This window comes from Bos indicus, chromosome 26 (genome assembly GCF_029378745.1).
Source record: "Bos indicus isolate NIAB-ARS_2022 breed Sahiwal x Tharparkar chromosome 26, NIAB-ARS_B.indTharparkar_mat_pri_1.0, whole genome shotgun sequence".
NCBI classification, from domain to species: domain Eukaryota; kingdom Metazoa; phylum Chordata; class Mammalia; order Artiodactyla; family Bovidae; genus Bos; species Bos indicus.
The window spans coordinates 22,849,311-22,874,167 of NC_091785.1; the positions used below are offsets into that span (position 1 = coordinate 22,849,311).

At 39.8% G+C, this 24,857-nt stretch overlaps 1 protein-coding gene across 11 annotated transcripts in view; it reads left to right on the forward strand.

Moving 5' to 3' along the window:
- Positions 1–24,857, forward strand: part of GBF1 (golgi brefeldin A resistant guanine nucleotide exchange factor 1) — a 124,588-nt gene that overhangs the window by 53,840 nt on the left and 45,891 nt on the right. Inside the window, exon 1 of one of the 11 annotated variants that reach the window (XM_070780720.1) lies at positions 19,245–19,465. The exons of the other annotated variants lie outside the window; for them this stretch is intronic. The gene's annotated coding sequence lies outside the window, so the exon portion shown is untranslated. Of the gene's footprint in view, positions 1–19,244; positions 19,466–24,857 lie in introns of those variants that run through there. 11 annotated transcript variants of the gene reach the window in all.

Genomic DNA, 24,857 nt, shown 5'->3' on the forward strand with positions numbered 1-24,857 from the left:
AAATGTTTTTCTGGAATTCCCTTGCTTTCTGTTGGCAATTTGATCTCTGGTTCCTCTGCCTTTTGGAAATCCAGCTTATATATCTGGACGTTCTGTGTGGCTAAGTCATTGATTGGGTTTCCCAGGTGGCTAAGTGGTAGAGAATACGCTTGCCAAGTAAAAGACACAAGTTCTATCCCTGGGCTAGGAATATCCCTTGGAGAAGGAAGCAGCAACCCACTCCAATATTCTTGCCTGGGAAATCCCATAGACAGAGGAGCCTGGCAAGCTACAGTCCATGAGATTGCACAAGAGTTGTATGTGACTTAGCGACTAAACAGCAAGTCATTGATTACTACAAGAAACATTACTCTCTTCTATCCTGTGAGGAGACAATGTCAAGGTGAATAGCCTTTTGTTTTGCTTTGGTTTTGGTTTTTAGTTCTCTGGTAGATATGCTGAGTAGGTGGTTGGGACAAAGGTATATAAAATACAAAAGGATCATCTTTTTCAAAAATCATATTTTATTACACAACTCAGAATATATTAAAAAACATTGACTTTTACACATTAAAGGGATGAATTTATATGACATGAATTATATCTCAATAAAGCTTTTACCTAAAAAATGCCATATCAAAAAAAATCATGATATGTGACCTTTTAATGGAAAGAGTTTGACTAAGAACTTTTCAAAATGGAGCTCTTGGCACTAAGGGATGGTCCTGAGATCCTTTCAAAATGATGGATTATGGAATATTAAATGACTTTTCCAGAGAGTTCTTAGAATTCATCTACTAAGCAAATAACCATTCAGATAGTCATGACATAAACATTGGTAATTTTGGAAAGGAAAAGTTTAGGGAGCATCATTTATTCTAAAATAGTGATTCTCAACCAGGCAGTTTTGCCTTCCAGGGGAAATCGGGCAATATCTTGAGGCATTTTGTGTTGTCAGTGCTAAAGAGGGAGGAGTTCTACTAGTATCTGGTGGGTAGATGCTCCAGACATCCTACCATGAGCAGAACAGCCTTCTACACCAGAGAATCATCTAGCCTAAACTGTTAGTATTGAGGTTGAGAAACCCTGGTGTAGAGATTACACACCTGTGTTTTCTTAGAGTTTTATAGTTTTAGTTTTTACATTTAGGTCTTTGATCCATTCTTTGTATATGGTGTGAGGTAGGGGTCCAACTTCATTTTTTTATATATGGATATCTAGTTGTCCCAGCGTCATTTATTAAAAAGACTAGTCTTTACCCACTGAATTGTGTTGGCATCCTTGTCAAAATCAACAGACCATACAAATCTGTGGAGATAGTGAAAAGATCAGGGGTTGCCAAGAGTTAGGGAGGAGGGAACACAGGTGAAACAGGTGGAACACAAACCATTTTTAGGGCAGTGAAAACTGCTCTGTATAATACTATAATGGTGGATACATGTCATTATACATTTTTCATAACCCATTGAAGGTACAACACCAAGTGTGAACCCTAATGAGAATATATACATGTATATGTATGACCAAGTTCCTTCACTGTTCACCTGGAACTAGCACAACATTGTTAATCGGCGATACCCCAGTTCACAATAAGCAATTTAAAAAAATAAAATTAAAAAAATGCCTTCTAGTACAGGAAAAAAAAAAGTGAACCCTAATGTAAAATATGGACTTTGGGTGATAATGATGTGTCATTGCAGTTTCATTGTAACAAATGTACCACTCTGGTGGGGGATGTTGATTGTTGGGTAGGCTGTGAATAAGTGGGGCAGAGGATATATAGAAACTCTCAACTTCTTTCTCAGTTTTGCTGCAAACCTAAAACTGCCCCCCCAAAATAAAGTCTAACTTTAAAAAAATCAATTGACAATAAACAACCCTAGTAAAAATGAATGATATCTGTACAGATTTCTCCTAGAAAAGGCTTACATAGCTTCCCTGAGATCTTAGGTAATCTTGATGACTATATTGCTTCAGAATAACTTAGGGTGTTTCAGTATGGACACTACTATACCTGAGTGGGGACAAACACCATTGTTATGGTGTCTCTAAGCCTCCTCCTGTCATATATTAAGGCAGCTTATATTATGCAGCCTCAGGGTTTTCCCCAGGCTAAGCTGTGGCATTAAAATTGTAGAGGACCCTAATGATCATTTAGTCCAACACTCTACTAAGCTCTCTGAATTCTGTCAGTAATATGTTGTTATTGTTTATGATACTTCTTAATATGCAGGGTGAATACCCTTTCAGGACCTAACTTTTTCCAAAATTATCTTAGCTATTCTTATCTGAGTACTTTATATACATTTTTTGTTTTTGTATTTTTGTATGTATTCAGTTGCTCAGTTGTGTCTGACTCTGCGACTCCATGGACTGCAGCACACCAGGCTTCCCTGTCCTTCACCATCTCCCGGAGCTTACTCAAACTCATGTTCATTGAGTCAGTGATGCCATCCAACTGTCTCATCCTCTGTCATCCCCTTCTCCTGCCTTCAGTCTTTCTGAGCATCAGGGTCTTTTCTAATAAGTCAGTCTTTGCATCAGGTGGCCAAAGTATTGGAGCTTCAGCTTCAGCATCAGTCCCTCCAATGAATATTCAGGACTGATTTCCTTTAGGATTGACTGGTTTGATTTCCTTGCAGTCCAAGGGATTCTCAAGAGTCTTCTCCAATATCACAATTCAAAAGCATCAATTCTTCAGCACTCAGCCTTCTTTATGGTCCAACTCTCACATTCATACATGACCACTGGAAAAGGTCCATCTATGGACCTGCTGACATAGATGGACCTTTGTCATATGGACCATAGATGGTCCATAGATGGACCTTTGCCAGCAAAGTAACGTCTCTGCTTTTTAATATGCTGTCTAGGTTGGTCATAGCTTTTCTAAGGAGCTTCCAAGGAGCAAGCGTTTTTTAATTTGATGGCTGCAGTTACCATCTGCAGTGATTTTGGAGCCCAAGAAAATAAAGTCTGTCACTGTTTCTGTTGTTTCCCCATCTATTTGTCATGAAATGATGCAACTGGATGCCATGATCTTAGTTTTCTGAATGTTGAGTTTAAGCCAGCTTTTTCACTCTCCTCTTTCGCTTTCATCAAGAGGCTCTTTAGTTCCTTTTTGCTTTCTGCCATAAGGGTGGTGTCATCAGCATAGCTGAGGTTATTGATATTTATATATATTATTTCATTTAATTCTCAAGCTGAGCCAATGTGGTTTTTCAAGTCTCCATTTTACGGTTATGGAAACTGAGGCTTAGAGAAGTTTGCTATGGTTACACCAGAATTGAAACTTGATTCTTGGTCCTTTTTATTCCAAAGCTACTATCTTTAAATGTAATGAGGTCTCCATCTTCATGTAAAATTGAGTTCTAATAGGAATAATAACTATAAAAATGTATTCAAACAGAAAAATGGTACATGAGACTTAAGTTTAAGCCAGTATATACTTATGGGGAAATCTAAACTATATTTAAGATTCATTGACCTTTTGTAGTCTATCTTCTGACCCAGAAGGGGAATGTAGACTGCTCTCTGAATACACTGGCTTCTTATTTGCTCTATAGCCAAAAAGGTCCTTACAATGGTGGGTCTCATCCTGCAGGATTTTAAAGACAAAAATATAGCATGTCAATACCTTAAATACCATTTGTGGTTCCATTTTCATATATATATGAAAAAAATTTAGAGAAAGTAAAATGAAGAAGGGACTTCTAAGTTTTGGAATATTAGAATTCAGGAACATAATCTTCAAATTAGAATTAAGTATAAGAAAAAGTTCTACCTTGTGTGGCTGTTAGTAAATTTGTAAGTTTTATATAAGAAGTTTATTCAAGAAGGATTGAGATCAGACGTTCTGATCTGGGGTCTTGGAATGGAATTTAGGACATTAATAGAACTCCTGAAAATATATGCAGACTTGTATATATGCACACACGTGCATGACACGCACACACACACATTTCTGGGGAGAAGATTCATATCTCATTGGAATCTCAAAGGGAGTTCAGTTCAGTTCAGTTGCTCAGTCATGTCCAGCTCTTTGCGACCCCATGAATCACAGCACGCCAGGCCTCCCTGTCCATCACCAACTCCCGGAGTTCACCCAAACTCATGTGTATCGAGTTGGTGATGCCATCCAGCCATCTCATCCTCTGTCGTCCCCTTCTCCTCCTGCCCCCAATCCCTCCCAGCATCAGGGTCTTTTCCGGTGAGTCAGCTCTTCGCATGAGGTGGCCAAAGTATTGGAGTTTCAGCCTCAGCATCAGTCCTTCCAGTGAACACCCACAAACCTCCATAAACTTGGGCATTATAACTTTAACTTTTTGTGCTTCATTTTCTTTCACCTGTAAAATGATGGAATGCTCCTCTGATCCCTTAACACTGACTCTGGTGTTAAAACTTCCTTTTCTCTATAAGTTTGCATTCTTGGTTCCACGTGCCTGAGGAAGTGTCACCTTGGTGAAATAGTATTAAGAGGTACCACTTCTAATTCTGGACAATATTTTTCTCTTAGCTGTAGAAGTTGATGTCCTTTCAACTGTGTTTCTCTCCTGAAGAGTCATTTCAATATATTTTTATTGAATGTCTTCTGTATACCAGACACTTTAGGGTGCTTTGTGTGATACAAAAATAACCAAGTTTTATGAGTATCACGTACTGTCCTTGACAATGAAAGTGTTACTTGTGTCCAACTCTTTGTGACCTCATGGACTGTAGCCCACCAGGCTCCTCTCTCCATGGAATTCTCCAGGCAAGAATACTAGAGTGAGAGCCGTTCCCTTCTCCAGAGGATCTTCCTGACCTAGGGATCAAACCCAGGTTTCCTGCATTGCAAGCAGATTCTTTCCCTCTTGAGCCATCAGGGAAGCCCAAGTAAAGAGTAATAGACCTTTCCTGCCAGAAAGATGGAGGTAGGACAATCCAAGGTTTGGAGAAAAGCAAGGAATCCATTGGGAGAGAAAATTGGATTGGTAGGTTGGATTCATGTTATGGAGGGCCTTAACTGCCAACTGAGGAAGGCCATTAGGTGGTGAAAAGAACTTAACTGGCAGTCTGAATACTTGAGATATAGACTGGGCTTTGTCATAATTTTGTGTGTGATCTTGGGTGAGTTAATCTCTGTTGACTTCACTTTCATTACACATGTATACACACACATAATGGGATAGAAAATGGGCTGGTTGAGTGCTTATTTCCTTACAGCTCTAAAATCCTATGCTTCTTCTTAATTCAGTTAGAAGTGGGAAATTATCGAAGGTTTCTGAGTACAGGAGTTTTTTCATCAGCAGAATTACTGCTGTTCTGTTGCTTGGATACTCCTATTTATTAATGCTGCCTCTTCACCCTAACGTGATTGCTCTAGTGGGACTGTCACTTTAGATAATTCTTGATGTAGTCAAGGAGTTGGCCATCATTGTCATTATTAAGTTATATTATCAAGAACATAGAAACTACCAGGTGTCTGTTTTTGAATCAGGTCTAAAGCTAGTCTTATTTCCTCATGTTATCAGTCACTGACCTGAGAGTTGGATCATGTGTCCTGAGGGTGGGCAGCAGGTAAGTGCTGACATTTTGATGGGCACATCATATTTCAGGGATCTATGAGAAGGCCTGTAATGACCATGGAAAGCCAGCCAATGATCTCCTTGCCATGGACAAATGGGAGAAGTTACTAAGTTTAGCTGACATTAAGCTGTAAATTATTTGAAAGGTGGAAAAGGATTCTATTCAGAGGCTATCTAGAATTTCCGTTTACTAATCAGGTCTGTGTGCTGTAGGGGCTTCCATCCCAGGAAAAATATTGCTTTCTGGTTCCTCTTTCCCCACACTTTGTCCCTGTTATATTGGAAGATGATTTGCAGCTCTTATTGGGACCTGGCACTTTAGTGCTTCCTGCTATTCTTAGATTCCAGGGGCCTCAGGATGATAAAATCAGAGGTTGGAACCGCTCGCTAAAAATTGGAATATGAGTTTCGTTGCAGTTGAGTTTTCTCCAGAGAATGAGAGACATGTATGAAATACAGTAAATTGATTTTTGAAAGGAATATTTCTAGCGATATTTACAAATCACCAAAACTAGCAAATAAAAAAGTCTCTATAAGAACTTGTATAAATCAATAAGAAGAAGGCAGATTTTGCAACAGAAAAATGGGCTAAAGACTTGAACAGACACTTCACAAAAGAGTATATCTGAATAGTCAGTAAACATAAGAATAGATATTCAACTTCGTTAGTCATTAGAGAAATTCAGAGGCACTGTGGACTACTACTACACATAGAGCAGAACAACTGAAATGAGTTGATATACCCATACTCTGTTGAGCCAACAGTTTTATTTCTAGAAGTATATGCTGTGCTGTGCTAAGTCGTTTCTGTCATGTCAGACTCTTTGCAACCCCATGGACTGTAGTCTACCAGGCTCCTCTGTCCGTGGGAATCTCCAGGCAAGAAAACTGGAGTGGGTTGCTATTTCCTCCTTCAGGGGATCTTCCCAACCCAGGGATTGAACCCATGTCTCTTACATCTCCTGCATTGGCAGAGAGATTCTTTACCATTAGTGCCACCTGGGAAGCCCCATTTCTAGAGGTTTCAGTTCAGTTCAATTGCTTAATTGTGTCTGACTCTTTGCTACTCCATGGGCTGCAGCACACCAGGCTTCCCTGTCCATCACCAACTCCCAGAGCTTGCTCAAACATGTCCATTGAGTCAGTGATGCCATTCAGCCATCTCATCCTCTGTTGTCCTCTTCTCCTCCTGCCTTCTAGAGCTATACCCAATAGAAATTCATACATATGTTCACCAAAAGATGTGTACAAGAATACTTATAGCAGCACTATTCATAGAAGACAAAAAAGAGGGGAAAGCTACCCAGATGTCCATAATAAACAAAATGGATGAGTGATATATGTGTGGTATAGTCTTACAAAGAAATATTATACAGCAAGGAGAATTAGTGAACTACAACATATAGCAACACAGATGAATTTTTCCAATGTAATATTGAGCAAAAGAAGCCAAACACAAAGGAGTTCATACTACACAATACCATTTATATATTAAAAGCTTTTACTTTGGTTTGCAGAGCAAACCAGATTTTGTTTGGTTGCAGAGCAGTCAGTGGTATTAGAAGTCAAGATAATGGCTACCTTTGGAATCATTGTGAATGGAAGAAGTGATGATAGTGGCTTCTGGGTCCTGATTATGTTCATCTGGGTGCTGGTTACTTAGGTAATTAAGTTTGTGAAAATTCATTGAGCTGTGTACTTAATGATGTTATGTACTTTAATTGAAAAGTTTTCTTAAAGGGGGAGGGAGGGCTTAAGTTTGTAGATGCTGAGCTGTTAGCCAGTCTCACTTACTAGCTAAATAATTAACTGTTACAAATTACTTAAAGCAGAATTCAAACTTTTGTCTCAGAAAAGTTATTAATTATGATGAATCTTGGATCTTTAGAGCCATTTTTAAATAGTTGAGATAGTAAGTATTAAATTTATGGATGCTATTTTGGTCATCAATACTAATAAGAAGGTCTTTGGGGAAATATGACTAAAATGAAATGGCAAGAAGAGGTCTACTCTTATAATACTGATTTTTGGTCAGTATTATATGGAACACTCCTTGGAAGAAAAGCTGTGACAAACCGAGACAGTGTATTAAAAAGCAGGGACATTACTTTGCCAACAAAGATCTGTATAATCAAAGCTATGGTTTTTCCAGTAGTCGTATATGGATGTGAGAGTTGAACCATAAAAAAGACTGAGTGCTGAATACCCAAACTGCAGTATTGGAGAAGAGTCTTGGGAGTCCCTTGGACTGCAAGGAGATCAAACCAGTCAATCCTAAAGGAAATCAACCCTGAATATTCGTTGGAGGGACTGATGCTGAAGCTGAAGCTCCAATACTTTGGCCAGTGATGTGAAGAACTGACTCATTAGAAAAGACCCTGATGCTGGGAAAGATTGAAGGCAGGAGGAGAAGGGGACGACAGAGGATGAGATGGTTGGATGGCATCGCCAACTCAATGGACATGAGTTGGAGCAATCTCCGGCAGATGGTGAAGAATAGGAAAGCCTACCGTGCTACAGTCATGGGCTCGCAAAAAGTCAGACACAACTGAGCAACTGAACAACAAGAACAATTATATGGAACACAGAATACATTGTGTTCTGTTGACCCTTATAATACTAATTTTTTCCCTCTGTCAGCGTCAGGCTCCAGAAGTTGTTTAGTGTGAAGCTTGCTTTTTCTCTCTGGGCAGCTCAGTTTATGACTTTTCTTACTTTTGCCTCAATATCTTTGTTTGTAAATATGATACTTGCTTATTTATCTTCTAAGACTGGTAAGATATCTTGTCCACTGTATTTGTTCAGATTAGGCTGCCTTTTTTTTTTTTTTTTTTGAGGATTTTTGGTCTTCTAGTTATGATTTTGTGTGTGTGTGTGTATCTGGAACTCTATTCATTATTAATTGTGGAATGAAAGGCAAGGTATATTTTGTTCTCCTGAATTTTCTCCCTATTCTAGATCTGCTGTCATCAGGCTTTAGTCAGAAGCTAATATAGTGATGCTCAATTAGTCCTAGAAATTGCCTTCAATTCTAGTTTCAATTTATTCTGAGTTTCTGTGTTTTCAAAAAATCTCATTTTATGATTCTTGGTTTACATTGCATAATTTAAGAGAATATGGCCACCTGTATTTTAAATATATGTAGCTTCATCTTTTCTATTGGGCTTAAAGAGCTGTGTTGGATATCGTGAAACTGGAAGTAGGTTGTGTGGATAGGTGTGGGATTTAAGTGGATTAGTAGTTGGTAGAAGTGATGAATTGGAAAAGTGGTAGGGTACATGTGTTTCTCACTCAGGTCTGGTCTGTTCTTACTATTTGTTGTCAGAGTAAAAAGTGTCAGTAGCTCAGAAAGGCAGAAGCATCTTGACAGAGTTGAAAAAGTTATACTGATATTCTATTGACCAAGAGGAAGTTATATTTTCAAACTTGCACCCTGAGATGAAATCGAAATCGTGTATCTGCCCTGCTTATTCTTCTTAGCCTTGATTTGGTTTTCAAATCTTTTCTATTAAATATGATATATGTTATATTAGCATTGAATCTGCTGTGCCTGTATTGGTTGATATTTCTATTAATCAGTATTAGATTTCTGGTCTCTGTTAGGTACCTCATTTTTACTTTTGGTATTCCCTAGAATAGAGGCATGCCTGCATGTTTGTACTTTTATGATTATAAGCACTAGAGTTTTCTTTTTTTTCTGGGACTGTTAGAAAATATTGCAGTGGTATTAACCTAGAAGAGATTTTGGGATTTTCAGATTTTCAGGTAAGTATGAGTGCTTGGTCAGCCTGTGGCTTCTACACCAAGACTATTCTTTAGCAGCCCCAAGCCACAGAGGTTTGTGTGGGGTTGAGGAAGGGATTGATTTTCTGTTTATTAGAGGTGACAAGAGCAGTGGGGCAGTGGCAAAGAGGCCATGTTGCTCTTGCTAAATATACATCCCTGACAGTTGGATAATAGGTTCCAGGAAGTTCAGTGGAAAATTAAAACAAAGCAACATTTATAGCTGATTGAACTTGAAAAGCCATTTTGGTGCTGAATGGCAAATATGTAGACTTCAGCATTCCTGGAGCCTGATGCATCCCGCTGGATGGCCCTGTTCCTGTGTACATGATGGCCTGGGGACTCAGCATTGTGCAGGGCATTCTCCTTTAGAGAGTGTTTTGAGGAAAGAAAGCTTCCTGGTGCTTACAGAAGTCCCTTTCCCATAGACTTAGGTAACACAGATTCCTTATGTCTTGGGAGCATCTTTCCTCTGATAATTTGAGGACTTATTTATTAGAAGGACAGGAATGTCTGGCAAGAGACAGAGCAGCTCTTAAGTCCTATAAATACTCCTAATCATTCTGTATTGGGGCTGAAGCTCTAAGCAGATTGTTGTGGTATATACACCCCATCTTAGCATGGTCCTACTTTTGATTAGTGTCCCTAGTTGTCCTGAGGCCACTGACTTGAGCCTTAATTTGAGCTGACTTGGCTATGAAGAAAAGGTTTCGGACTCCATGTGTTGGGTAGTTAATTTTTTTTAGAACCAGGAGAGGGGCTTTAGTCAAGAGATTGGAAGGTGAAGAAATGGTACAGGGAATATAGGTGGAGAGAGAATTGAGCCTTTTGCAACTATCGAGAAAAGTTGCTGTACCCATCTTTTTCTCCAAGATTATCTCATGCTTCCCTTCCTTTGTATCTCTCTTGTGGAGAACAAAGCTTTAATGTCTGATGAAAGCTTTTGAGTTTTGGTTTAGTAAGAATGATGAGAAAGTCCCTGTCACTTAACTTGATCAATCCCTTCAGAACTTCATGCTAATGAAGCTGTCAGGAAAACATGAACTGTGGATATGGGCATAATTTTATTTGGTTCCCACTCAGGTGAACTGCCTTTGTTGGCTGTAGAACCAGTCATTCCTGCACCCTGTGTATTTCCTCAAAGTTGAACTCCAGTGAAACGGAGAATTTATAGGTTCCCTAGCTTATCAGAGCATTTTCCCAACAAATAAAGAGTTTTCTTCCTTTCCACCTTAACTAGAAAACAGAGACCTACCTTAACAGTTCTCTAAGCTCCTCCTTTACTGAATGAAGCTTGAGTGGGCCCCATTTTAGACATATCTCCTATAAGAATGGTGGAATGTTAACAAACTTAGAAAATAATTAAATCTCTCACTGTCCCCATTCTGCTGTGGGTTTGAGGCATAATGCACTTAATGGGTCTCTTCCCTTCCCAGTTGCAGCCATATCAGCTCTATGCTTATGTTGCTTAGCAAACATTTATAAACTTTGGATAACCTGGCACCAGGCCTTCAGTTCTCTTTTATTTTAATGCTTTTGAAGTTTCGCTTTTAGTTCAGTAACCTTTGTTGGTGCCTAACTATTATAGTTAGCAATCTCATCCATTGCAGGGGAATCTTGGCAGCTGATCCACTGTTGTCTGTGCAGTTTCAAGGGTCTTTGGTTGCAGTAAACCCATACTTTGGGTGTTCCCAAACTGTGAAACTGTGATGCTACAAGGTGGAAACAGCTGTTTCAGTTTGGTTTCTCCTACAGAAAGAAGTCTGCTCATGAAATTTGGCTCCAGGTGTTTTCCTCAAGTGCCTGTAGAGTCAGTCACTGAAGAAGAAATTGGTTTCCAGTGAATTGAGTTTAATTTTGCCCTGTTGCTTTCTCTGTCTGCATCTCACATTGGCGCCATTAGTTTGCTTTCTAAGCCACTGAAAGCAAGGATTTGCCTGTCCTATAGAGATCTGAGACTTGGCTAGGCTCATCTTTGTGGTCTCCTGGTGGTGAAATTAGGGCCAAGGCACAAGGAAATGCTGGTTCCTGTAGTGTCTTGTGGACAGTGAGTGTTCACTTTGACAGGACAAGGAAAAATAGTTCTGAATATGCACTCCAGAGTCCCGTGCAAGGGTAGCAATACTGTGAATGCTAATAAAGAATAATTGTGCTGCTAGGCAGATGGAACATTTCATGACTTGAAAGCAGGCTCCTTGTATTGTGGGGGCCAGGTTATGTTCCCAACTTCAGGGAGGTGACACTACATGTTCTTCTGCGTATACCCAAGACCAGACTGCAGTTAGTACTATTCCTTTCCTGAAATAAGAATGTGATTTACGAGGTGTGGGCCCTTACATGAAAGAAAACAAAACCGGCTGCTGTGTGGGCCTGTAAAATTCTTGTGCCATCTCGATGGTGTAGGTTACAGGAGGAGAAGATGGAGAGGGCTAGCTGGCCCTGCTTTGCTGGGGCACAGCTGCCCCAAATACTTGTGATATTGTGGGTTATTTATGAGCTCGTCTGGGCTGGGATTCACTACCCCACACCCTGGTAGGTGAAGATTTGCAGGCAGAATGTAGAAGCCCTCATTAATCTTCCTGGTCTTGTTGGGGATTTCTTGCCGGCCGGAGCTCCTGTTGGACGACAGACTGGCCTTCCCACTGAATTGCAATGACTCAGATTAATATTAATCCCTTTAATGCTGCAGTTCATGATATAGTCATTAGGTGACTTGGAACTAATCCTGTCCACCTAACTACTGTGATTTATTAAATACACATGGAGATCTAGCCTGAATACAGCCAGGCAGAATCAGCAGCAAATAAATACCTCTGTGTATCTGTATTAATGCTGGTTGATTGGGACACAATTGCAGGCTGGGCTGGGGAGGAATGGGAGTAAAAGAAGGCTGAGCTCTCTAATCAACAGCACTTGCCCATCCCTAGCCTTTAATTTAAGTGACAGAAATTCTGCAAACTCTAGATGCAGGCCCAAACTAAGGAGGAAAAAGTCCCTTAAACATATCAATTATTTTATTGACTTTCTTCCTGTACTTTTTCTCCTTTAAGTTTTAAGAGTAATTATTCAGATAAAACTTAACTGTGCCTTAACTTGCTTAGATTCTTTGAGTTCTTCATTATTAGACACCCTGGGCAGGGCATAGGGCACAGTGATCTATCTTCTCTCCTGGCCTCAGGGCTTACATTTTTCTTTTTGAAAGGGGCAAGGATGTGGAGCAGCAATACCTGCCAGATAACAGTTCTTCTTTTATACCCTTGCCCAACTTAGAAGCATAATTTCTTCTGTAAATAATTTTAAGTTTATCATTTTCCATTCTCAAACCTCCTTTTCTTTCCCCTTTTGCTCTTTTAGCAAAGATGGCATTAATATGAAAAACATCTACCTTGCTGGCTTCGTTTAATCAGGCAAGTCTGACATTTGTGAAACCTCTCATTAACATTTTCCCCAAAGAGCACAAAATGGCCTCTCTCCCATCTCCCTTCCCAATACAGCCACCTCAGAGTTTAACTGCTTTCCATCTCCATTGGCAGGCTGTTCTCAGAAATGTTACTTCTCTGAACTCTCACTCTTGGCCAACAGCCACTGGTCACATATGGAGGGACCTTCTGTTCAGGTGCTGCCCTATTCCTTATAAACCTTACTTTTCACCAATTTTTCCTGGAAATGACAAGAAATCTTTTATAGGAAAATTGGGATATGGATTTCGTTAGTATGTCCCTGTGACCTTTTTAAACTGAAAAGCATTGATTGAGCACTACTATCTTCATGAACCCTCTCTGCCTTCCAGGAGCTTACAGACTACAATTAGCTATTCCATAATGGTACTTCACATGGTAAAGAATCTGCCTGCAATGCAGGAGACCTGGATTTGTTCTCTGAGTCAAGTCCAAGGTCCGCTGGAAAAGGGAATGGCTACCCACTCCAGTATTCTTGCCTGGAGAATTCCACAGACAGAGGAGCCTGGCAGGCTGTGGTCCATAGCGTTGCAAAGAGTCAGACACAACTGAAGCTACTAACATGTTTCACCTTTCCTTTTTTTTCCCCCCACAAGCCAGAATATGCTCTATATACTAAAGCAACAGCATTCTAGAAGTACCAAGAAGGGATAGATTAATTCTGGGAGCAAGAAATTAAAGGTAGTTATTTTTGCTGAAATCGAGAAAGTGAGTAATGATAGAGCCAGGCCTGAACTCTTGGGAAGATCTTGGTTTTGTTACTGCCATCAAAGTGGAGACCTCTGTGTGTGTGTGTATCTGTGTGTTAGTCACTCAGTCATGTGAGAAGCCCTCAGATCTGTGTACCCTGAACCAATGGATAAGAACTGACCCAGAATAGGCATCTTAATACATCATGGTAGTAATGGTGCTTCCTACTTTTATTGCAAGGTGAGCAGTGGTAATTCTCTTTATTGCTTGTATTCAGTTTTCTTTGCTCTTCTTTTTATCCACTTGATTTCAGTGTGACATACTAATTCATATCCAAATGAGGACAATAGTCTCTTGTCAGTTACCTCTGTGTTTAGATCATACTCTTGAGAGGCTCTTTGTTCTTTGACTATAGTTTAAGTTAGGACATGACCTGCTTAGAGAAAGCAAGAGAATCCAGAAAAAGAGAAAACAAGGGAATTCCAGAAAACATCTAATTCTCCTTCATTGATTATCCTAAAGCCTTTGACTGTGTGGATCACAACAAACTGTGGAAAACTCTTAAAGCGGTGGGAATACCTGACCACCTTATCTGTCTGAGAAACCTGTACGTGGATCTAGAAATAACAGTTAGAACCTTACATGGAACAACAACTGGTTCAAAATTGGGAAAGGAGTATGACAAGGCTGTATATTGTCACCCTGTTTATTTAAATTATATACAGAGCACATCATGCGAAATGCTGGGCTGAATGAATCACAAGCTGGAATCAAAATTGCTGGGAGAATTATCAGCAACTTCAGATATGCAGATGATACCACTCTAATGGCAGAAAGTGAAGCGGAACTAAAGAGCCCCTTGATGAGGTTGAAAGAGAAGAGTGAGAAAGCTGGCTTACAACTCAGCATTCAAAAACTAAGATCATGGCATCTGGTCCCATCACTTCATGGGAAATAGAAGGGGAAAAAATGGAAGCAGTGACAAATTTTCTTTTCTTGGGCTCCAGAACCACTGTGGATGGTGACTGCAGCTGTAAAATTAAGACAGTTGCTCCTTGGAAGGAAAGCTATTGACAAACCTAGACAGCATGAAAGTGAAAGTTGTTCAGTTGTGTCCGACTCTTTGTGACCCTGGAATGGGTAGCCTGTCCCTTCACCAGCAGATCTTCCAGACCCAGGAATTGAACTGGGGTCTTCTGCATTGCAGGCAGATTCTTTACCAACTGGGCTATCCTAGACAACATATTAAAAAGCAGAGACATCATTTTGCCATCAAAGGTCCATATAGTCAAAGCTGTGGTTTTTCCAGTATTCTTGTATGGATGTGAGAATTGGACCATAAAGAAGGTTAAGCACCGAAGAATTTATGCTTTCAGACTTTGGTGCTAGAGAAGATTCTTGAGAGTCCCATGGACTGCAAGGAGATCAAACCAGTAAATACTAAATGAATTTAGTCAGCCCTGAATATTCATTGGAGGGTCTGATGCTGAAGCTTCAGTACTTTGGCCACCTGATGCAAAGAGCTGAGTCATTGGAAGGGTCCTGATGCTGAGAAAGATTGAAGGGGAAAGGGAAAGAGGGCAGCAGAGGGTAAGATGGTTAAGGTAGCATCACCAACTCGATGGAGATGAATTTGAGCAAACTCAAAGATAGGGAGATAGTGAAGGACAGGGAAGCCTGGCGTGCTGTAGTCCCTGGGGTCACAAAGAGTCAGACATGACTGAACAACACAACTTTTTTTTAAAAATAGATTTTAAACATTTGAACCACTATCTGTTGACTTCCTACTCCTAGATGTAGAAATATAGCACTTCTGCAGTGCTACTTGATACCTATTTTCCTTCCCTCCATCCTCCCAATATATGATAGTTCTCTTTCCAGTTGGCTAAATCAATATTCAGTCTTTACCTTATTAAGATCTTAAGTACTATTTACTATAAGTCAGATATTACTCCCTTTTGAAAAATATACTTAATTTTCTATGTTAGTGTTACTATTTCTTCTCAAGCTCTACAATACAGTTTTTAACTCTGAATATTGTTTTCCCACATGATCAAACTCCATTCTTGTCTCTTCCATTTTTATCTTGTACTCCATTTTTCTCTCTTCTTGGAGAATCTTTATCAGTGCCTGCTAGCCTCTTCTTCCATTCTGCATCGGTTGCTGTCTAGGCATGAGGTACAGCTGTCATCCTGAAACTTCCCTTCACTTTTCTCGGGACTCCTTTTTCCTGGATTCCATGTCCATTTCCTTTTTGTTTTACTCTCTCAATTTGGGTTGAAAAGGCTCCTAGGAAAAGACACCTGCTATATAAGTTATTTTAGACTGTATATCTGAAACTATTTGTATTCTGCACTGCTCTTGAGTGAAGATTTGACAGGATATAGAATCCTAGTTTGGAAATTATTTTCTTTCAGAATGTGGTGGCTTTGCTTCTTTGTCTCTTCATTTCCAGTGTTGCTCTTGAGTAGTCTGATACCACGGATTCTCAGTCCTTTGTGTTTGAACTGGAAGTTTTTTGCAATCTCTTTGTTTCAGTATTCTAAAACACGTGATGTAAACACTTGATGCCCCTTTCTAGTCATTGTGCTACGTTCTTAGTGAGGGTCCTTCTGATCTAGGAAAATCATTATTATTTGATTGGGAGATGATCTTATGTTAGTTCTTCAATGATTTCCTCCTCATCCATTTTATTTTCTTCTTTTTTCTCACCCTCCCCCTGATGCTTCCATTTCAGAACTTGTTTCTCACTGGTGCTTCCCTCTGAAGGACCCTGGTATTCAGCCTTTTCAGCTCTACTTCCGTTTCCTTTTCTTCTGCTAAGCATATGTTGATGAATCTTATAACTACTTTTCCTTCATCTCAGGTCACTTTATTTCACCTGTTAATATGTTTCAGTTTTTACATTTAACTCTTGAACACTTTTAGCACTTATGTGAGCCCTAATGTCTTTCTCTTCTACTACATAGGAAAGGATTGCATTGCATTGTTCACCACTATATTTCTATTATCCATCCCAGTAACTGCTACACAGTTGGTGCTCATAAATATTTGTTGAGTGAATTATTATTCACAAACAAAGAAGGTAATTATTATCTTCTTTTAATCACATAGAATTTATTTTGTCAAGTGAAATGAAGCGGGAATATAACTTTTACTCCCTAATAATTAACCATGTGTTACAGCACCATTTATTGAATTTTCTTTTATCATATATTACATATTATTCTACTTGTTCTTCTGCTAGTATTATACGTGCTTATTTGTTATAGTTTTGTAACTCATTTTAAAATGATACTACTACAAACTTTCATTCAGTTCAGTTCAGTCGCTCAGTTGTGTCCGACTCTTTGCAACCCCATGAATCGCAGCACGCCAGGCCTCCCTGTCCATCACCAACTCCCGGAGTTCACTCAGACTCATGTCCGTCGAGTCGGTGATGCCATCCAACTATCTCATCCTCTGTCATCCCCTTTTCCTCCTGCCTCCAATCCCTCCCAGCATCAGTTTTTTAAAAAAATATTCTGGCTATCATTATCTGGTTATTCTTTCACATGAAGTACAGGGTCACTTACTCAAGTTCTTTTAAAAATTCCAATTGGGATTTTGATTTTAAAATGTCAATTAATATGAGGAGACTTTACATCTTTATAATATATATGTTTGCCTCCCTGTCCTGAAACATGTTTTTGCTTCTGCATTTATTCAAGACTTCGTTTGTAACTCTAGTAAAATTTGTAGGTTCTTCTTTCCCCCATTTATGTACCATAAATTTCTTAAGTTTATTCTAAGATTTTTTTTTAATCTTCAATTGCTAATGGAATGAGATTCCCCCCCAATATAAATTCTTTTTAACTAAAATTGGGTCGATTTTCCTTGTTTATGCAATAGAGTTTATGTTATATGCCCAGGACAAAAGAATACTAGCTTCATTTTTAACAAAAGCTAGCTGTTTCAGTTATCTGTTGCTATCTAACAAACCACTCGAAAAGTTCATGGCTTAAAGCACAACCATTTTATTATATCTCACAATTCCATGGGTTGACTAGGGCTCAGCTGGGCAGTTCTTCTAATGCTCTCATTTAGGATCTTTCTTGAAGTTGCAGTCAGCTATGACTGTGGCTTAGATGTCTGGTGCCATGTGGCTTCTTTTGATGTGATGCTTCAGTCTCCAGGGCTTTCCCTCATGACCTCTCATAGAGTAGCTTAGAATTTGTACATGGCAGTTCAGATTGCCAAAATGAAAGAAATAGAAGCTTCAAAGCCTTTTTAGTGCCTGGGCACTGAAGTCCCAGATTGTCCCTTCCCCTGCATTATATCTGTCAACGCAGTCACAGACCAGATTCAAGGGGAACCTCTTGATGGGAGGAAGCCATGTAAGGGGTGGCATTGTATGGGACTGTCTTTGGAGATTATCATAATGGCATTACCTGTCCTTACCTTTCTTTTATACCAAGTAGCTACTAGCTACCCTAGGCTCTTAAATTCCCACAAGCTTCTTTCATCCAGTCAGCTTCCAGTACCAAATAACTAGACTCATTGTTATTTGGGACTGGAAATTAGAATCTGTTTGAAGAGGGTAGCAGAGAGGAAAAAATTTTTTCCACCTTCCCACTTGCTCTCCTGGGTGAGGCATAAGTCTCATGGACAGAAATTCAGCGTTCACTTGAGCATGAAATTCCAGACAAGGGGACAGGTGTACACTGGCCTTGTTCTTCTGAATTCTGCCTACTCTCCAGAAAGAACAGCCTCCCCTCTTTTCCTCCCCAGCAGAAGTCTAACCACTTTCTTCATTGTAGCTTATCATAAGAGCTCCCTCCTATGCTGGTCCAAGCAGAAATGAGAAAGTGTCATTCCTTTTCTCTTTTCACACGTAATTCTTCCTACCCTGGGTGTACTAACCTCTAGCTTAAATATGCACTAAGCAAAGATGTATAGTCTTCCTCCCTTCCTCCCTCTCAGCTTAGTCTGAAGGAAGGCAGCAGGTGATAGAATGAATAAAGAATGGGGCTGGGGTGATGGGGAAGGAATCTTTTCTCACACAGTATGGATGTTGCTCAACAGAACGGGTGTGAAATTTAGTCAGAGCCACAGCATGTGTTTCAATTTTCCAGGGAATTTCCTCTTCCTAACAGTAGGTTTAACCCTTTCTTCTGTATAGTGCCAAGAGCTACATGACATGTGTGAAATAAGTTATTTACAAGAAGGCAAAAATGCTAGGGCCCTTTGGAGATATAGGATCTCCAACTTATTTCCTGCCAAATGGTTGTGGAGAAAAGTGTAACTTTTAGAGCTGAATAGACCTGGGTTCAAATCCAGTCTCTACCATTGGGTTGTCTTGGAAGTTTGTTGTTGTTGTTCAGTAACTCAGTCATGTCCAACTCTTTGTGATCCCATGAACTGCAGCACGCCAGGCTTCCCTGTCCTTCACCATCTTCCAGAGCTTGCTCAAACTCATGTCCATTGAGTCAGTGATGCCATCCAACCATCTCGTCCTCTGTCATTCCCTTCTCCTCCTGCCTTCAGTCTTTGCCAGCATCAGGGTCTTGACAGTTACTTGACCTATTTGAACCTCCATTTTTCATCTGTAAAATGGGGATTAAAAACTTGTTTTACCAGGGTTCTCCTAAGGATTAAACAAAATGATACATGCAAGGAGTCTAGTACAATGCATACCTAGCACATAATAGGCACTCAATACATGTTTGTTTTCTTCTCCAGTCTTCCCACTGGATTTTGAGGATACCTACTCTTCTTTTATAGACTTCCCTGGTGGCTCAGACAGTAAAGAATCCGCCTGAAAGGTGGGAGACCTGGGTTGGGAAGATTCCTGAGGAGGGCATGGCCACCCACTCCAGTATTCTTGCCTGGAGAATCCCCATGGACAGAAGCCTGGCGGGCTACAGCCCATGGGGTCGCAAAGAGTTGGACCCGACTGAGAGACTCAGCACAGCACTCTTCTCTTATGCTGCACCACCTTGGGTTTGCCATGTAAGCAGCTTCTTATATTCCTAAGCTGTAAGCTATTTTCTTTGAATCTAACTCTGTGTGTTAGAGGAGTGAAATCATTTCACACGAAATGCAGACTCTTTCTGGTTGGGGAGGGGGGTGGCTCTCATTAAACTAAAGGATGAATCTATAACAATGCTGAGAAGGATTACAAGGCTTGCCTTCCCCATCTGATCCTGGAGGTCATATGAACTAATAAGAGTATTAAAATAATACAGTGGTAGAGCTAAGGTGAAGCAAAAATGTCATTCAGGCCCATTTTATTGAGAAGGAACTGTGGCTTAGAGGTCATGTTTTATATAAGGTCTCATGACAGAGTGGTGACGGCTCTAGAACTAGAGCTCTGACTTGCTTGTCTATTACTATGGTTATAATATATTTTTTAAGACTGTGTGGTTTTTTTGGCCACACCACTCAGCCTGTGGAATATCAGTTCCTCAACCAGGAATTAAACCTGTGCCCTCTGCGGTGGAAGTGCAGACTCTTAACCACTAGACCACCAAGTCCCTGAATTTTAAGTAGTGAGGGCCTAACTTTTTCTTTGTGAACTTCTAAATTGAACCCTGATTATACTTTTATCAATGGAGAAGTAAACACTGGAAGACAAGTAAACACTGGAAGACATTTCAGTGACACTCCTTTGGGGAACCATAGGCCTCACTAAGGGTATATCAGTTACAACTTGAAAATCTTTTCTTTCCCCAAAGGTTGCCCAAGGGGCACTGAGGTGGCAGTTCAGCTCGCTGTTGAGCCTCTGCTCCCAGAATGGTGATGAGAAGCAAATCTGCTTCTTCTCTTCTATGTCTTCATTCTCCTAAATAATCCCAATAGGAGAGGCTGATCCCAAGCACCCCTAGTTCTCTCTTCTTTTTTTTTTTTAGTTGAAATACAATTAGCATACAGTGAAGTACACTGACCTTAGGTGTTCAGTTGATAATTTTTTGAGAATTGTAGACATTCATTAACCATCTTAAAAAAAAGATATATAACATTTTCATCACACCAGTTTCCTCTGCCGCCTTTAAGTTAACCCACACGCGCATACACAAAACCACTTTCTATATTCTATTACCAAGGCAATGGCACCCCACTCCAGTACTCTTGCCTGGAAAATCCCATGGACGGAGGCTGGGATCCCTGGTAGGCTGCAGTCCTTGGGGTCGCTAAGAGTCAGACACGACTGAGCAACTTCACTTTCACTTTTCACTTTCATGCATTGGAGAAGGAAATGGCAACCCACTCCAGTGTTCTTGCCTGGAGAATCCCAGGGACAGGGGAGCCTGGTGGGCTGCCATCTCTGGGGTCGCACAGAGTCGGACACGACTGAAGCAACTTAGCAGAAGCAGCATACCTTAGTTTTGATTTTGAATTTCCTGTAAATGGAATCACATAAGATATTCTCTTTTGTATCTAGCTTCTTTTCACTTAGCATGTTTTTGGAATTCATCCATGTTGTTGCATATATCACTAGTTTTTTTTCTTAGTTTTGATTCATTCTGTTTTACTGAGTAGTATGCAGTTGTATGGGTAAACCATAAGAGAATTTACTTATTTTCTTATTGAAGGATATTTGGAGTGTTTCTAGTGTTTGTCCTTCATGAATAGGTTGCTATGAACGTTCTTATACAAGTCTATTTATGAACATATATTCTAGTTTCTCTTAGACAAATACTTAAGGATGAAATTGCTGGATCATAGGGGAGATATGTGTTTGAAAGAAACATTTCTTCAAGGTGGCTATAACCCCCAGTCTATCTTTTCCTCCCCTGGGGGGCTAGGCTCTTTAAATTGAGGATTTGGCAGGAGAAGAGAACCCGTATCATCAGGGTCCCTGCTGCCAGAGCACAGTGGCCTGAATCGGACACTTAAAAAGCTGAAACAGGTGTTTGAAACCCTACTCCAGCCTCCCTATTTTATGCCAGCCCCCTGAGAGGCTGGGGCTTGGCCAGCAGAATTCAGATCTAATCTAATGGATGCTGGATTAGAAATTTTCAGGACATGGCTAGGTAATAATGTATGTGCTGTGACTTGATACATTTGACGCAGGTAAACAAGCATCATCATGTAGGAGAGGGGCCTTTGGTGGCCCTAATGCTTCTTGATCAGGGGGTAGTTAGTCTGTGTGGCAGATGAAAGCCCCTTCCCACTCTTGCTTTTTACCCCTACCTTTTCTCCTTGAAGCTGAATGCAGTAGAAATCATTTCCCTTTGTAATGTTAATATTGCCAAGGGCCTTTAGCCAGTTAGGATTTGGCATCCTATGTATCAAATATTATGGAAAATAAAGTATGCCCTGGTAAAATTCTTTCTCTGTATTTTTAATGCCTCTATCTTACCTAGGTCTTAGGGAACAAATTCTTGGAAGCCAAAGGTTAAAGCAAGAAACAAAAGGTTAGGGTGTGAGCTTCCAAAGCCCACTTAATGTACCAAAGAGTAGTTTCTCTACTGTTCTCAGTAGGCTTGAAATTGATGGAAGTGTGATCTGTCTCTGCAGGGCTGCTTCAGCTGAAGGTTTCTAAAGAACAAGCTCCAGTAACAATTTTTTTTCTAATATTGGTTAGAAGAGCCCAGGGAGAGAAGAAATAGGCTCCCCATGCCAGTCTAGCCTTTCCACAGAGGAAAGGGCTTTTCTGAATTCAGGTCCGTGTTCATAGGTGGCCATTCCCTTAAACCTAATCTCAGTGTCTTCAGACCTCAATCTTAGAAGGCAGGGCCTGATATTCGGCTGCATCATGTGGATGCCATTCTTGGTGTGAACTAGGCTGAGATTTGCATGTTAAGATTGTTTCGGTACTTAAAAAAATTTTTTTTAATTTTAATTATCTTATAGTAAAATTGACTTTTTTAGTACACATACCTATGAGTTTTTACATACACATAGATCCCTGTAAGCACTGCATCAGTTGGAATACAGAACAGTCTCATCACCCCAGAAAACGCCCTCTGTTATTCCTGTGTGATCACACCCTCTCTCCTACCCCAACTCCCGTGAACCACTGATCTAGTCTCTCACCACAGTTTTACCAAAGAGGTCATATAAATGGAATCCTACAGTACATAACCTTTTCAGGCTGATTTGTATAAACTGCTACCTAAATCAATAGTCTGTTCCCTTTTTACTGCCAAGTAGTATTCCATTGCATGTTTCTACCACAATTTGCTTATCCATTCACTAGCTGAACGACACTGGACTTTTCCATTTTTGGACAATTACGCATAGAGCCGCTATAAACATTTGGGTACAGGTTTTTGTGTGAAGAACTTTGGTTTTCATCTCTCTGGGATTAATATCCAGGAGTAGGATTTCTGGGTGAAAGAATAAGTGTGTGTTTGGTTTTATAAGAAACTGCCAAACTGTTTTTCCAGAGTCCTATATCATTTTGCATTCCCACTAGCAATGAGGATTCTGATTTCTCGACAGCCTCTCTAGTGCTTGGTATTTTCAGTACTTTTATTAAGTCATCCTAGTAAGTAAGCAGTGGTATCTCAATGTGGGTTAAATTTGCCTTTCCCTAATGGCCAGTGAAGATCCCCTGGAGAAGGAAATGGCAACCCACTCCAGTACTCTTGCCTGGAAAATTCCATGGATGGAGGAGCCTGGTGGCTACAGTCCATGGGGCCGCAGAGTCGGACACGACTGAGCAACTTCAGTCACTTCAGTCAGTCAGTGGCCAGTGACATCAAACACCATTTGGTGATCTGTCTGTCCAAGTCTATTGCCCATTTTTTGATGGGAATTGTTTTCCTATTGTTGAGTTTAAAGACTTAAGTCTATTCTGGATTCAAGTCCTTTATTGCAGTTTTAATTATAATTTATACAGTTATTTATAAATATTTTCTCCCAATCTGTAGCTTGTTTTCTCATTCTCTTAACAGTATCTCTCATAGAATAGATATTTTGTTTTTATTGAAGTCCAGTTTTTTCTTTCATGCATTTTGTTTTTTGTGTCCTATTGAAGTACTCTTTCTAAAAACTATGCAGATTTATGCTTTTCATTTACCCCTGTGATCTATTTTGAGTTAATTTTTGTGTAACATGAGGTTTAGGTGAAAAAAAATTTTTTTTTTTTTTTTTTGCATATGAGTGTTCAGTTGTTTCAACAGTATTTGTTGAAATTAATACCTTTTTTGATACCAAATTCTCCTTAGCACTGTGTATTCTTTAGGAATGAAGGAATTAAGAGCATTCTATTGAGTTCTTCTTGTCTTTCCAGCAATCACTTTTGTTCCTATTCCTTGTTTATTTCTGAGTCTTTCTGATTTGAGGTTTGTTTTTAATGCCATGTAATGGAAGACTCATTATTTATAAATTGATTGAGCATAAAGGTTTTCATTATAAAGTGGCCATCCATCACAAAGAGGCATGTGGGCTGTAAAAAACATTAACTGTGCACTCTGGCCTGGAATGCAACTTTACCAGAATAATGCAGCTTTTGTATTGTGTGAATTTGGAATAAAATGAGAGAGACAGATATTGTTGGGGAAACAGGTGTTGGCTGAACCTGGGTTCTGTCCCATGTTTTCTAAAAGGTTGTTTCCCAACCCTTTCAGGATTGTTCCTCTAGATTCAGCTGTCTTGAAAGTTCTCTGGGTACCTTTCAGAACAAGTAACATGTGACTTCTCAGAGTACTGGTGCTCCCATAAACTTTTATTTGTTCATTCTCCAGCTCATAGTCATGTCTTTAGAGGCAGCAATGGCAGGTGGTTAGAGTACTTGTCCTGGCCCTTGTTGATTATATTTTCAATGTCTTTGTTTTTCCCATCAGTAAAATGGAAATGTCCCTTGTCATAAAGTTCTTGAGCCCATTAACACAAAAGGTGGCTGAGGCAGAATAAGATTCCTCAGACTTATTGTCACTAAGAATTTGTGATATGCTGCTATTAAAAAAAAAAAAAAAATTTCCAGCTGCTGGGGAAAGGTGAAAAAGTAGGATTCTGTACATGTAGAGAACAGGGAGAGTTGCTTACCAGTCCTGTGACTGATCCTCTTTAGGGATTCTCTTACTCTTCTCCAAAAGCTTTGGCTATTGACCCTTCAGTCTTTTCTATCATCTATACACTATGCTAATGTCAATTCAGAATTTAGTTCTTTAGTATTTCCTTTTACTTCCCTTCAGGGCCCCTGGAGGAGACCTGACAGAGTGGTAATCTCTGATAAACCTGTAATTGTTTTCTCTTCTTGCTGCCATTGAACAATGAAATATTTTACTAGACTGTGAGGGGAATTTGGATTGAAAAAGTTGCTCCAAGTGTAATGACTGCATAAAGCTGGGGTGAATGTCCTGTTTTAAAGTATAGCAACAGAAATTTTTAATTTCTCCTGGGCTTTCAAATTGCCTGCTTAAGTTTGGTCTTGGTCTTATACAATGAATGC